Consider the following 13693-nt stretch of genomic DNA (forward strand, 5'->3'; position numbering starts at 1 on the left):
GTGTGTGTGTGTGTGTGTGTGTGTGTGTGTGTGTGTGTGTGTGTGTGTGTGTGTGTATGTATGTATGTATATTGTCAGTTCATGTGAAGCTAAACTGAATATTTTGAGCAGAGCCAAATGTCAAAAGAAAGTTGTTTTGTGGGGAGAGGGAATTCCTGCCTTATCTGAATTCACAAGACGTGACGTGCGTTCTCTGATCTTTGTTCTGAGAATTCTCCAGAACATCTTTGCGTCTTATATTTAAAACAAATGATCTGCTTCTTTAGCATCCAGAAAAAGAACAAAATATCCTTTGTTTCAATGTGGAAAATATAATTTTAGAACAAGTTAAAGATGGTTATTATTCTGGAAGTATTGTAGAGTTTTTTTGTATAATGAAAAAGGTTATCGCAATAAATGACATATTATATAAAAGCTTCAACGTACTTTAAAATTTTTGTAAAAACATCCAAACACATTCATATTCAGCAATTAAATGTCTTTTTCTTCCCTCAGCTTCTATATAAAGTCACAACTATGCTAAAAATTTATCAAACACACTTGACAAAAAAATCTTTCCCAGTTATTTATAGCTCCTATTAACCTCACCTTTGACCCTTTCTGGTACAAAAATGTTTTCCAGTATTCAGCCTGTTTATTTCCTGTGCTTCCTGACACCTGTGAAAATGGCCCTTCTTCCTGTTGTTGTTGTGTCTGCCCGGGACGGGAATTTAAAGCAAGTCTTTTTTTCTTTTTTTGTTATTGTTGTTGTTGTTTTACAAAGTGACGTTGCAAATACTTGGGATTTATAAGTCCTTACATATGCCAGCCTTTGTTCAAGACTTGTGTGTTTGTTGAAACGACAGAGAAATCTGAAGCAAATAAATTGTTTCTGTGTGAAATCTTTGATCAAAACGTTCAGGTAAAACATGAACAGGATTATAAACTCATCTCATCATGTTAACATAGAATAAATCAGACATCAAGGTGATGAATATATTTAAAAAATTCTTTGTTTGTTGGCTTTCCTTTGAGTTTACCATTTGACTTTAGTCTTTATTAAGTGAAAACCCGAACAACTTGTTGAAAAATGTTAAAACAAAACAATAATAAATAATAACATTAGGTCTTTCTGTTATTTCTGTTCTTGTAAAACTAGAAAAAAATATTTAAAAAAATACAAAGGTAACACTTTGCAATTGGCAGTTAAAAATTTAAAACAATAGTTTGCTATGTCACAGCGAAAAATACAATTTTATCTGTATGGACCTTTTTTGGGGGGAACTAGTTTGAGTCAGTATTGTGTTTTGTAGTAAATTTTCAAAAAATATATAATTAGTCTTATGCATTTGGATTCTTCAACGATTGGAAAATGTTTTAATTCTTTCTCAAAAAATCATTTGTGCCTGCATCACTGCTCATTATAAATTAACTTTAATGACCACACCAAGAAAAACACCTAAAAAACAAATAATTTATTATTATTTATTTTTTTGTAGTGTTTATTATTTTGGCTCAGCACAAAAAGTAAGAAAATGTGTGTTTGATTGTAACACTGCTTTTAGGCAAAAAATCTTATACAATTGGAAAGCCTGTTGATTTCTCTTTTAAATGGTGCCACATTTATTAGGAACATGCATTTGTGGGGTGAGCAGTAGAGCTGAGGATGTGGGTTGTGCACATGAAAAAACAGCTTATTTTGCTGTTTCTATTGACATTTGTTTTAAGCTTCGTTTCCCCCGGGTGCTGCCAATCATTCTGATATAAGATTTACTGCCAAAAAGCATTGTTGCAACAAAGAAATAATCTACCAAACACACACGACCTTACTTTTTGTGCTAAGTTTAGTAAAAATGAAATTTTATTCAATCAATACTGTTGTTTTCACCAGTGAAATGTGTTTTCACTGTGTCTGTGTGTTCATGTGCCTGTTACCAATACAGTATCTCTTGAACCAACAAATGGATTTGGTTGAACTTTGCCGAAAGAAATTGTTGGACAATGGCTGCCACAGCCAACTGACCTTAAAATAAAAAAATAAAAAATAGCTATGACTCAGCCAGACTTGGCCTTAACTTGTTTTTGTTTGTTTCTGGTTCAGTGTATGTTACAAGGGACTCAAAATGTGGTCTACTACTGAGCAGGACATCAAAGTTTTACTTACATTTGGTGTTTTACTGCTCGTGGATTTCCCTCAACAGCCATCAGTGTAGCTTGTTTCATGTAAGCAATTAAAAAAATGCATTTTTGAAGTAAAAATACTAAAATTGTCAATCGTAGCAGAGTACATTAAAGCAATAAGTTGTAGTTGGTGTAAAATAGTAAAGAACTCTAAACCTCAAAGTACTCAGAATAAGTACATCAAAGGTTAAATTCAAGCATTACAAAGTAAACGTGGGTACTTTTCAACCACAGAATCACATTGCAAGGATACAGCCACTTAACTCAAGGGCAATGTGACACACACACACACACACATGTGCACGCACTCAGATGCACACACTCAGAGATGTCGACAGGTATGGGAGCAATCTGTGAAGCGCTCCGGCTCAAGTGTTCCCCTCGTTCCCCTGAGAACCGACAGGCTGACGTCCCGCCACCAAACAAAGGACCCTGGAAAATAACAGGAAGGCCATGGTGAGAAAAACCCTTCTATGTGACTCCCTGAACACGTCACTGCCGCCTCTGCAGAAACAAAGGTGCATGAATGAAGTAGTAAATAACACTGATTTACTGCAAATAGATGTGGTGGTATTTACAGTTTGGCCCTGCCCTCGGCAGGTTGTTTACTGCGGCTGCAGAGCCACAAGCTTTCTCAGACTCACTGATGAAAACTAAAAAAAAAAAAAATTAAAATAAAGTGTCAACTTTTTATCTCCCTTTCAGAAGACAAACAAAATGCTGGAGCCTTGACCCTACGGTGACCTGATCCTGGACCGAGGCACAAAGAACATAATGTAGAGACAGAGGGCATGTTTAACCTTTAAAAAGTTTTCTTTATTTTGAAAAGTTGACCAATAGGTCAAATTTGGCTGTACTATAAAACTGCTTTTTACTGAAAACCCCCTAACAGCAAAGAATGTAATGTGTGCAAAACATCAGCTGCCTAAAGAAATGTCAATCTTTTTCATTTTTGTCACAGTATATAACTTGACTATATAAACATATATAGTGTGTGAGGGGGATAACAATTTGCCACATTTGCATAAACATTATTTTTTGCATGTGTAAAACAGGAAACAAATGAGTTCAATCGTTATTGTGCTTGTTTTTTGATTAATAGCAACATCAGAAAGTCTAAGCAATGTTTCAGAATGCTTAAATGATACAATACACTATATACACACCATATATAACTAGAGCTCACTGTACAGAAATGTGTTTAAAGACAAGATTTTTGTCTAAAATCAGATTCACAAACATCATTTTTGCAAAGATTTTTTTTTACCTTATTTAACATCTCAGTCTCAGCTTTGATCGTTTTGACCATTTCAGTCTGAATAAAATGTATCTGAATCTAAAAGAGCTGTAAACCAACTCATAAAATAAATAAATAAATAAATAAATAAATAAATAAATAAATAAATAAATAAATAAATAAATAAATAAATAAATAAACACTGGTAATGTTGCTGATGCTGCCCTCCAGTGGTCTGAAGTGCTTTAACGGGATAAATCAACCTGCTATGGTTCAGTTTGCTGTCTTCATAGTTTGTTCCTGTGTCAACACTTGTTTGGAGAAACGATTAAAAAAAAATGACTGTATTCCTGGCAATAGATCCATTGTTTTAACTTTATTCGCACACTTCTCATTACTATTCCCCAAGGTATTTTTAAGCACCCAGTTTAAAAAAACGTGTAAAACTAGTGGGCTAAAAGCAGTTTTATGTACTTACATTACAGTATGTACGTTTAATGTCAGCTCTAAGGAGACATGTTAAATTTGTTATTTTTTGTTAGTCAGTGATTGTGAGCAAAGTAAGGAAGAACATAAATAAACCTTAATATTTATTTTTATTTTATTCAAAAAATAGTTCAATATTCACTTAGAGATTGCTGAACTTGGAAGGGATAAAAGTTATTTACTGGATTTTTGTTATATCTCATTATCATGTTTTAAAAAGTACAATTTCCCAATTGTATATTTTCAGATGATTCATATTTTGTTACAAGTCTGACTGGAGTTCTTTGTCATTAGTGATGATTGAATGTTGCATTTTTTTAATCTGATGGTAAATATTATATTACTGTGTGCTGAAAATTGGGAAATCAGTCGAATTTTTTTCACTGCCTTCTTAAACCCACCAGCAGGGGGCAGTATCACATTGTAAAGAGACTGCCTCTGAGAGATCATGAATCATGATTACATTCATTTATTGCAGCTTATGGATAATTCACAGCCCATAGTTCAGGAAGGTCTTTGCTTTATTTTACTGAAATCATAATGGATTAAATACATTTTTAGCAAACAAAAGAATGAAAACATATCACCACTGATAAGCTTTTTCCCCTTTATTGGCTGCACTTTGATGTTTTTCTTTCTTTTAAAATGGGTTTTTCTAACAGAAACATCAATAAACTGTAAATATAACACTTTTAGTATCAGAAGCTATTATTGCCAGCTTAGTACACATGAATGACTTATAGATTGTTTTATTGTTTTGGCTGCATGTTTTTATTTTGACTTGTTGACATTTTGATTCATTTTAAAAATTTAAATATCTTTTTAAATTCTGTTTCAAACTCATGAGCATCACATTGTTTGAATGCTCTTTACCTCAGCTCATTGTGATTATCCTCAATTAGCTAATTGTAATTAGCTCTGTCACCACCTTGTGCTTGCTCAGAATGAGGGATTGCTTTAGAGACACATTTCTGCTGAATCTGCTGATTTCCTTTGTATAAATGTTTTTATTGCATTCAATTTGCATCTTGTAATATGCTGGATAGGACTGTAGCTTAATGTGCCTGTCATTTTTTGTAATAAATATGAATGCATTTTTTAGAAAGATAACATTAATGACATATTGCAAAAAAAATGTGTCACTGAGATGAACAGTTGTTGAAATATTTGCATGTGAAATAATAGGAAGTGATGTCGAAGGAGAATGGATGCTAGTGAACAGAGCGTTGTTACAATGGCTGACAACAAGAGAAGAATCTGATGTTTATTTAGATTATTTTGAGTCACTGTCAAAGAGATATGAAGACAAGTCTGAGTTTAAATAATATTGTTTCATAAAAAACGACTAGAGAATTGTTTTTCTTAAAGAGTTCCCCTTTGATGTCACTTCCTGTTTCACCATGGCTGGTCCAAGTTCAAAAGAAGATATGCCAGTTATTTGCTAACATGGGTAAAATCTTGTGTATCATGCTAACTTCCTAAATATAAAGAGGTTTTCTTTGACTTTTTGTGTTTGACAAATATGTCACAGGCACTTTAATTGGACTGAACACAAAATGGCTCAACTACAATATGCGTGGTAGTAACTGAGAGTCCTCCATAAGATCTAATCAGATTGTATGAAACCTTTGTTTAAATTTTATCATTATCTGTTAAAAACAGAGTCAACTCTTGTTGCATTGCATTATTACACAATTGGACAAACTTTAGAAGACACCTGTTATAAATAAACCAAATAAATCCATCCAAATCTCTAAAAGGGATTAAACGAGTCTCTGCTGAGTTCAACAGGAAAAGGCTTCTTGTTTGTGTGTACCTCTAACCACCCACACACCCCAACCGAAAGTCACCAACTGTCCCAAATCTCTGACAGGAAGGTCATGAGAAAACTGTAGGCTCATCGAGGAAAAAATGTTAGTCCCAAAGACTTCTTCTGTGAAGATTCACCCGTTTGAATCTCGTTAGTCTATCAGCTGGAGGCTCCTGGGAGACCATGCAGATCCGGTTTGCTTGTGAACGGCCACTCTTTACGTCACAAGGTCACAGTGCTTCATGTTCAACATTCCTTATGCTGCACATATAATAAAACATGCTGACGGATGGCTGAATACACAGGAGTCCGCTGTTGTTTGTTCTCAGCATCTTGTTTTTATTTAATTTGCTTCGGCTTCTTGTAACAGCCCAGGAAGTCTCGCCCTGTTAGACAAATATCATTGGAAGGGATGAGTTCTGACACTTTCTTGCTGTAATGAATTGGATCCCTGCAAAGACACATAAAAATCAGTAAATATATTATCTAAAGACACATACTGAAACGGAGAGTCATTTGATTCAACCACTAAAAAGAGCTGGTTAAAAATGATTACAGTCTAACATTTTTAAAACAACAAAATGCTATGAAATACTGTTTTAACTGGTTCAGAGCAGAAACGCCTGAAGCTACCTTCTCAAAGCTTTTAGTGCTGCTCTTTGGAGCTGCTAGTGTCTCAGGACCCATGGAGCCATAGTTTATTCATGCACTATGTTCAAATAGTGGTGTAAAGTGTAGACATAGACTAATGAATAGACCGATGGTTGTGCTTGTTCTCAGGTTTTAACACCAAATGTTTACAAACAGCACTGAACAGATGATGCCCCTAATCATCAGCAATGATGCTTCGTTAAGTTACTCAACACCAGCTAAATATCCACATATCAGTGCTAGTTTCTATTTAGAGCTTAAAATCCTTGTCTTTCATCTAACCAGTGCTTTGTTGTTGATCTCTCCATACTAAAACTTGGATGGTGCTTTTTTTAAACACAACATCTAAATCCTGCTTTATTTCACTGATGGATCCAAAAAGACAGAAAACGTAATCAGGTATAAATACACAGCCAGTGATTGTTTTCTAACAGTTTTGTTAAATTATGTTCAGTGGTTTATGAGATATTTTGTCTAACAGACAGACAGTCAGTAGTTAAAGGCAAAGTTTTAAAAATAGATCTTGCTTTCTCAGTTAGAGCTTAGAATATCTGCTGGGGATGAGCATCAGCTGACTATTTGAGCTTAGTGTCTGTAAAACTGGGACAATTTTAGCCATTTTTGTGTTTGATAGTTGTTTGGCTGTGGTGGCCATCTTGCACAGGATTGACTCCAAAAGCCAACCAGTTCTAGATGTTCATCCAATAATTACTTTCTAAGAGTTTCTTTCAAATTTTTGAGATATTTTGCTGATGGTGCAGATGAACTAAACGCACCCATTATGGTGGGTAATAATAAAAATAAAATTATTGACACACCGTCTTGAAAAAAAAGCAAACAACACAAAGTAAAAGAAAACAGGATTTAACTTTGTCTAATTCAAAGTGTTTATTTGAACTAAATAAAACTAATAGGTGATTTTTGTTGCATTGATTCATAGGTAATTTAGATCTCATCAAAGACATTTATGCTCATAATCTTTCTATATGTGTATAAATTGAACTTCTAAGTTATATAGTATCATTTGGACACTGACTGAATGAAAAATCCTGTGAAATGAAATGAAGGAGAATGTGAACAATGCACAGATCTCTCACCAAGACTAGAGATGTGAAGATCGATACTGAAATATCGACTACCGATGCCAGAACTTTGTGTTCTAGAATCGATACTAAAATCAAAATATTAATACTTTGATACTTTAGTTATTTCACATAATGTATATCATTAACAAGAAAATAATGGAAAATAACTAAACTATTCAAATCTTGTCTAAATTATGTGGTTGGAGGGAACTACTTTTTCTTCCGCTTGGGTAATGCAAAAGTACAGTGGCACGTGCTCAGTCACTCAGTCTGTAGAAGTATGGCAGGTCATTTTAACAAAAAAATTGCTTCATCTGACTGTCTGTTATTACACTCTAGATGAGGGGATTCCCAAACGTTTTCATGCCATGCCCCCCCAAACAGCATTAGCTATGGCCAAGGACTTTCTTGCAAACCCACAATGCTACAAAATATAAAGTAACAACTTTTGAAATATTTTTCTCACTTTTATTCAGAGTTGTAAAGTAACTAAGTACAAATACTTCTTCACTGTACTTAAATAGAATTTTTGGGTATCTGTACTTTACTTGAGTAATTATTTTTCAGCCTACTTTTTACTTCTACTCCTTAAATTTTCACACAGTAATTTCTACACCTTACATTTTTAAGAAGTCGAGAAAAATAAAGTCATTGCTTTAATTTCATTTTGCTTGTTTTTATTCCAGCTTGTTATTATAAAAAAAATAAATACTATCCATATAAACTGTGCCTCCTAGATAGAGTGAATTTAATTGTGGTTGAATGAGAAGTATAAATATATAAAACTCTATTAGTTTGTACACAAACAACCCATGTCACACTCCAGCAGGACATAATTATCAAAACAAAAGGACTGTACTTATGAAATATTTGTATTTCATGAATTATATTATTGCATTTGGCCACAGCCCTCAGATAGATTTTCATTTTGGGGAAAAGGTTTGGGCAGACTTGTTAAATGTATATAAACTGAAACAGCTAGACTAGTGCATCCTAAATTTAACATAATTATTTTAATACAATATAGTCATTTCTGCATTTTTTTGGGAGGTCACCTCCTAATAAATGTCCTTACAGAAAATCTTAACTGTTCATTTTAAATCAGTACTTTTAATACTTAAGTACAAAAAGTATCAGATACTTTAATACTTTTACTTAAGTAATATTCCTAAAGGAGACTTTAACTTTTACCAAAGTAATTTTTTGATAAGATAATTGTACTCTTACTCATGTATCACTTTGTGGTACTTTATACAACACTGCTTTTATTCACTATTCAAAAAATATCATATTTCTTTAGAATAAGAATTTTAAATTGTGCTAAACAAATGTGGGGTTAAAAAGACCTTTCAATTAATAAATAAATTACTATATCATGTATTATTTATAAAGCACTTATTTGAAAAACACTACTTTTTAAGATTTACCAGACACATTGTGTGTTATCACAAAGTAGCAGTATTGGATCAGTATAGCTAATACCAGACAAATTTTACTTAGTGTCAGTATCAGAAAGAAAATTGGCAGTGTCAAACATCACTATTAAAGACTTCCTCAAACACACACTTTCCTCCTCCCTCTACTCCTTCCTCCTGCTCCTCCTCCTCCTCTGTGGAGCCACTACTGCACACAGACTGAGTGTGGCTGCCTCACCAGCAGGATGACTAGAGGAGCTGGGAGTGTGTACGTAGCAGTGTGTGCCTCTGTGTGTGTGCTTCAGCTGTGACAGTGGTCCCCATGTGTGTCTCTGCTGACCGCCACAGTCCTCCTTCCCACAGGGGAGACTTTCTCAGAATGCAAATGGCGTGAGTGGTCAAGAGCAGGGGAGGGAGGAAGTTTGTCAGCAGCACGTCCGAGCCTTGGAGAACTCAATCCACTCTGCACGCTCTGAGTCCATCCAGGAGGGGAGAACCAGCAGTAGCAGCTTCACACTGAGGATTTGTGTTTTTGTTGATTGACTGCAGGTCAGAGGAGTGGAGACGTTTGCAGTGCATCAGAGCTGAAGGTTCCTGGCTGAATATAAGGTGGGCGTGAAACTTATACTGTTGTTCAAATGTGAACTTATGTCTGATTGTTCACACTTTGAGTTGTCATGTGAAAATGTTTATTCAAAAAGCAAATGAGAGAGACACAATAACAAGTGCAATTATGTAACCTTGAAGGTGATTTTGTGCCAAAATGCAACACTTTTTGTTCAACTGAGGCATGTATTTGTGTGTATTTTTGATCACTTTAACCCTTTTAAAATAATGATACAATTCTGACGCAGATTCATCTTATTAAAATCCATGACACTTGTGGCTTCAGTAGACTGTTACATCAGAATGTCATTTTCCCAACAGCTCCCATGTAATTCTGATGCATTTCACAGAAACAATGGAACTGATTTTGTTTGCTTTCCTTCTGTTTGGCTCTTTTGTAGTCAAACAAACTAAAACTCAATTATCTCTGGATTACTGCTGATGCATGGGCCAGGACTGCCAATGATCACAGATAATCCGAACAGGAAAAAAGCAGGAGAAAAAGGAAATGAGCTGGAACTAAAATGTCACAGAGCATTAACATAAAAGTACATTTGCTGCTTGTGTCTCTCCGGCCCTGGTGTTTTAACGGAATGGAAAGACGTGAAAAGCAAGTGGAGTGTGAGCTGAGGTAAAACCAGGGATGATGACCCTCCTGTGCCAAGAATGTCTGTAGCACCCGGGCTGTGCTGCTGGAAAGCCCAGGGATCAGGTTCCCCGTGTCAGCTGCTGCACTCCTCTGTTCCCTGATCTAACTTTGAGATATCTGTTTATTCAGAGAGGGGGGACAAAAAGAGGAGGGGGTGGGTGGATTGGAGCTGCTGCAAAAAACTGGTGTTCCGATTGGTTTGAAACATACAATGTTTAGAGACCAAAGTTTGACAGTTTGAGAAAGAAGCTGCAAGAGAAAACGGATTGCTTAGACATAAACAGCTTGTTTCAACAATCATCCAAGAAAACTACCAAATTAGCAAATGTTTAGGGAAGAGTTACAAACAAGTTAGTAATCTACAGTGTCTGATATAACAGAGGCATGTCACCTAAGTTTAGCAAGAAAATATATAATATTCAATTCAGTTCAGTTTATGTATAGCACCAAGTCACAGCACTGTGGTGTCAGGGCACTGTACAAAAACAATCAATTTAAGGAAGCCAGCAGGTTGCATTAATCTTCCCCTCACACAGTCTCCCATCCTGAGCAGTACATTGGCAGCAGTGGAGATGAAAAACTCCCTTTTAACAGGAAGAAAACCTCCAGCAGAACCAGAACCAGGCTCAGGACCGGCTGGGTTTAGGAGGACAGGAAAGAGAAACAGAAGAATTGGTCATGTGTCATCGTCCACAGCAAACACATAGGAGTGAGGATATGTGCTCAGTTTGTCCTCCAGCGGTCTAAGCCTATGGCAGCAGAACTAAGGAATAAAACCTAAGCCTAACTATAGGATTTATCAAAAAGGAAAGTTTTCAGTTTAGCTTTAAAAGCAGACAGAGTGTCAGCCTCACGGACAGAAACTTGAAGCTGGTTCCACAAGAGAGGAGCTTAATAACTAAAAGCTCTGCCTCCCACTCTACATTTAGAAACTCAAGGAACCACAAGTAAATCTGCAGTCTGCCAGGATGAAAATATGGAATATAAAACAGAGCTTGATTGCTGAGAGCACTGTGTGTTAGAAGTAAAATTTTAAATTCTATTCATTTTGTATTTATTTTTCTATTTCTGAAACATTAAGTCAATGGAGAAACCAGCATAACAACATTTGTGTGGACCAGCTCTGGCCCACAGTGCAGGTTAGGGTTAACTCCACTCATATGCAGCAAAGAGTGACGACACTGGTGGCCCAGATGTGGTTTAGCAAAGGTAACAAAGATCCATGCATGGGCCAACACCACATAAACCAAACCACAACTGGGCCAGATGTGGCATGCCATCTTAAAAACACCTCTTTGACAAACCACTTGCCATGCCAGCAGTCAGCCAGCTGCACCAGCGTTGTCACCAGATCTGGTCCACACCTGTGCGAAGGTTAAATACTTGAATTTTTTGCATAATTTATATTAAATCTTAATTTTTGAAAATGGATGGGATGTTTGGAAAAGTCATTTAATAACTTCATAAATATGTCTGCAACATCGTTCTGAATTTGGAATTTGCAAACAAAAGTTGACATTGCTGCTACCATCTCAGGATTTTGTGAGCTTCTGGTGTTGGTTCTGTGCTAAAGTGTTGTTCAGTTTTGTTGCCATTCTGATCAAATCTGTTGTCTGCACCACCTGTCACCCAATCAGCATTTGACTCAAAGAGGCTACTCTCTGTTAAGACTCAGCTCTCCTCTGCACTGAAGCTTTTTACAGCTAAACTCTAGTTGTCGAGAGCTTTTTCTTTTCCTGCAAAATATCTTCCGTTGCACCCCGTGAACTGTTGTCTGCAGCAAACAGGCACGCCGAACTGCAAAGCGAAGGGGTGAAAGCACACGGAGCCCATAAAGAGAACATGCACAAATAAAACGAAGACGATCGAGCTGCGGCTTAGAAACTCAGACGGCGCTGGAAGCAGACACATGGAACAGAATGAGCGGGTCTACGATGTTGAGAAAAGTAGGCAGAAACAAGAAGACAGACGAAAGGACTTTGTCTTCTTTGTGATCAAACTAGTTGCTGTAGACCCCTCTCAGCATGCTCGTCTTTATTCAATCATGCGTTTAATCATGTGCTCTGCTTTTACAAGCACGGCATGCAAATCTGTCCAATCCTTCACTTTGATGAGGGCTGGAGTGCAGATTAACACCTGTTTCAGTTCCACTCTGCAAGTCTTGTTTTATAAGAAAATAGCCGCTTCTCTTCTAGATATGATTAAAACACAAAGCGAGCTCAGCTTCCTCCTTTAAAAAAAACACTGTGATCAACAAGTCCCCGTTTGTTTTTCCCCACACTCTGACCACGCAGCGTCTTGCACAACCTCGGGTTTTGCCTGAGAGATATTCTCATGGGTTCACCAGTGCTCATCAGCAGTGTCTTTCTTTCGGTTGTAACGGTGAACACGTGTAGAGTGAGTCAGCCGGGAAAAGAAGAAGTCTTGCCTGTTGCTCACATCTCAGACACGCTGTGGCAAACGGCGCCGGAGGAAAATGGGAAAGGGAGAGCCGTGGATGCCAGCAGCGGGGAGAATGAGTGTGCATTGGGGGGTTTTAAGAGGGAACATCTGAGCTGGTGTGTAAACGAAACAGTGACTCAACAAGCAGCATTTTAAAACCAGAGGACATTATATCCATGAATCAGTCCTTCTGTGTTTGATATTAACCACCTCTCCTCCTTTCATCTCGGCCCGTTTCATCCATCCGTCGTCTTTATTGACTCTCGGTGAGCTCTGTGGGCAGTGACGGATGGGGAACCTGTCTCTAAGAGCCTGACCTCCCTTTAACGTCAGCCTGTGTTAAATCACAACAGACCTGAATTATGTGTGTGCCGGATGATGCGCCGTATTTTTTTTTTTAAATGTGAGCAAGTGTTTCCATCTGTGGCTGCTTTTCAACTCCTTCCTGTTTCACATCCCCTCCAGCTAACACAACGACAGCGCAGCGAGGAAGTTGCTCTCCTCTCACCTCAGTGTCTTTACAGCAGAGGTGGAACAGTGACAGACTCAGCTCACAGAGGCGGCCGAGGTTTATATTTGTCTTCGACACATGCGGTTGGAGGCCCTGTGCTGCGCCAACTGTATAAAGGGGAAGTTACTCGGGGATATTTAAGGGGCTGACAGTACTGACTGACGACGTGAAGACCATGTTTCCGCTCTTGTTTTTACAGTTGTTCGAGCCGTTATAGTAAGACGTGGGCACTTTCTCAAATGTTCAGCTGGTCAGTTGGCTGGTAAAATGGCAGACTCTATAGGTTAAAACAGTAGGACATATGCCAAATCCACTGTTTAAGCTGGTAAATACATTTTGTTGTGTACTTGGAGTCTCTGGGAAAGCAGAACATTTTAATTTGGTGTCTCCAGGTGATGCAAATAAATCTTTATATTCTGTTTCAGTCATATTTTTCAATCCGTTCAGGTTTCTTTATTTTCTATGATGTTTTCTGAAATGTTGCATCACAGTTTTTGAGATGGAACTTCTAAATTATGGAAGCGATTGTGTTCCATAATCCTAATTAAAATGGATTAATAGAAATGCTGTTTCATTTTCAACATGTACCTGATTTTTTTGACTCATAAGTAAAATTATAAATACATAATCCAAACTGTATG

General features: G+C 36.9%; 1 protein-coding gene across 1 annotated transcript in view; it reads left to right on the forward strand.

The window, feature by feature from the left end:
* The first annotated feature begins 9080 nt into the window (after positions 1-9080).
* arhgap24 (Rho GTPase activating protein 24) overlaps positions 9081-13693 on the forward strand; it is a 76670-nt gene continuing 72057 nt past the window's right edge. The window contains exon 1 of the mRNA XM_014006462.1: positions 9081-9453. The gene's annotated coding sequence lies outside the window, so the exon portion shown is untranslated. The remainder of the gene's footprint in view (positions 9454-13693) is intronic.

Source organism: Austrofundulus limnaeus, unplaced genomic scaffold (assembly GCF_001266775.1).
Source record: "Austrofundulus limnaeus strain Quisiro unplaced genomic scaffold, Austrofundulus_limnaeus-1.0 Scaffold36, whole genome shotgun sequence".
Lineage (NCBI taxonomy): Eukaryota > Metazoa > Chordata > Actinopteri > Cyprinodontiformes > Rivulidae > Austrofundulus > Austrofundulus limnaeus.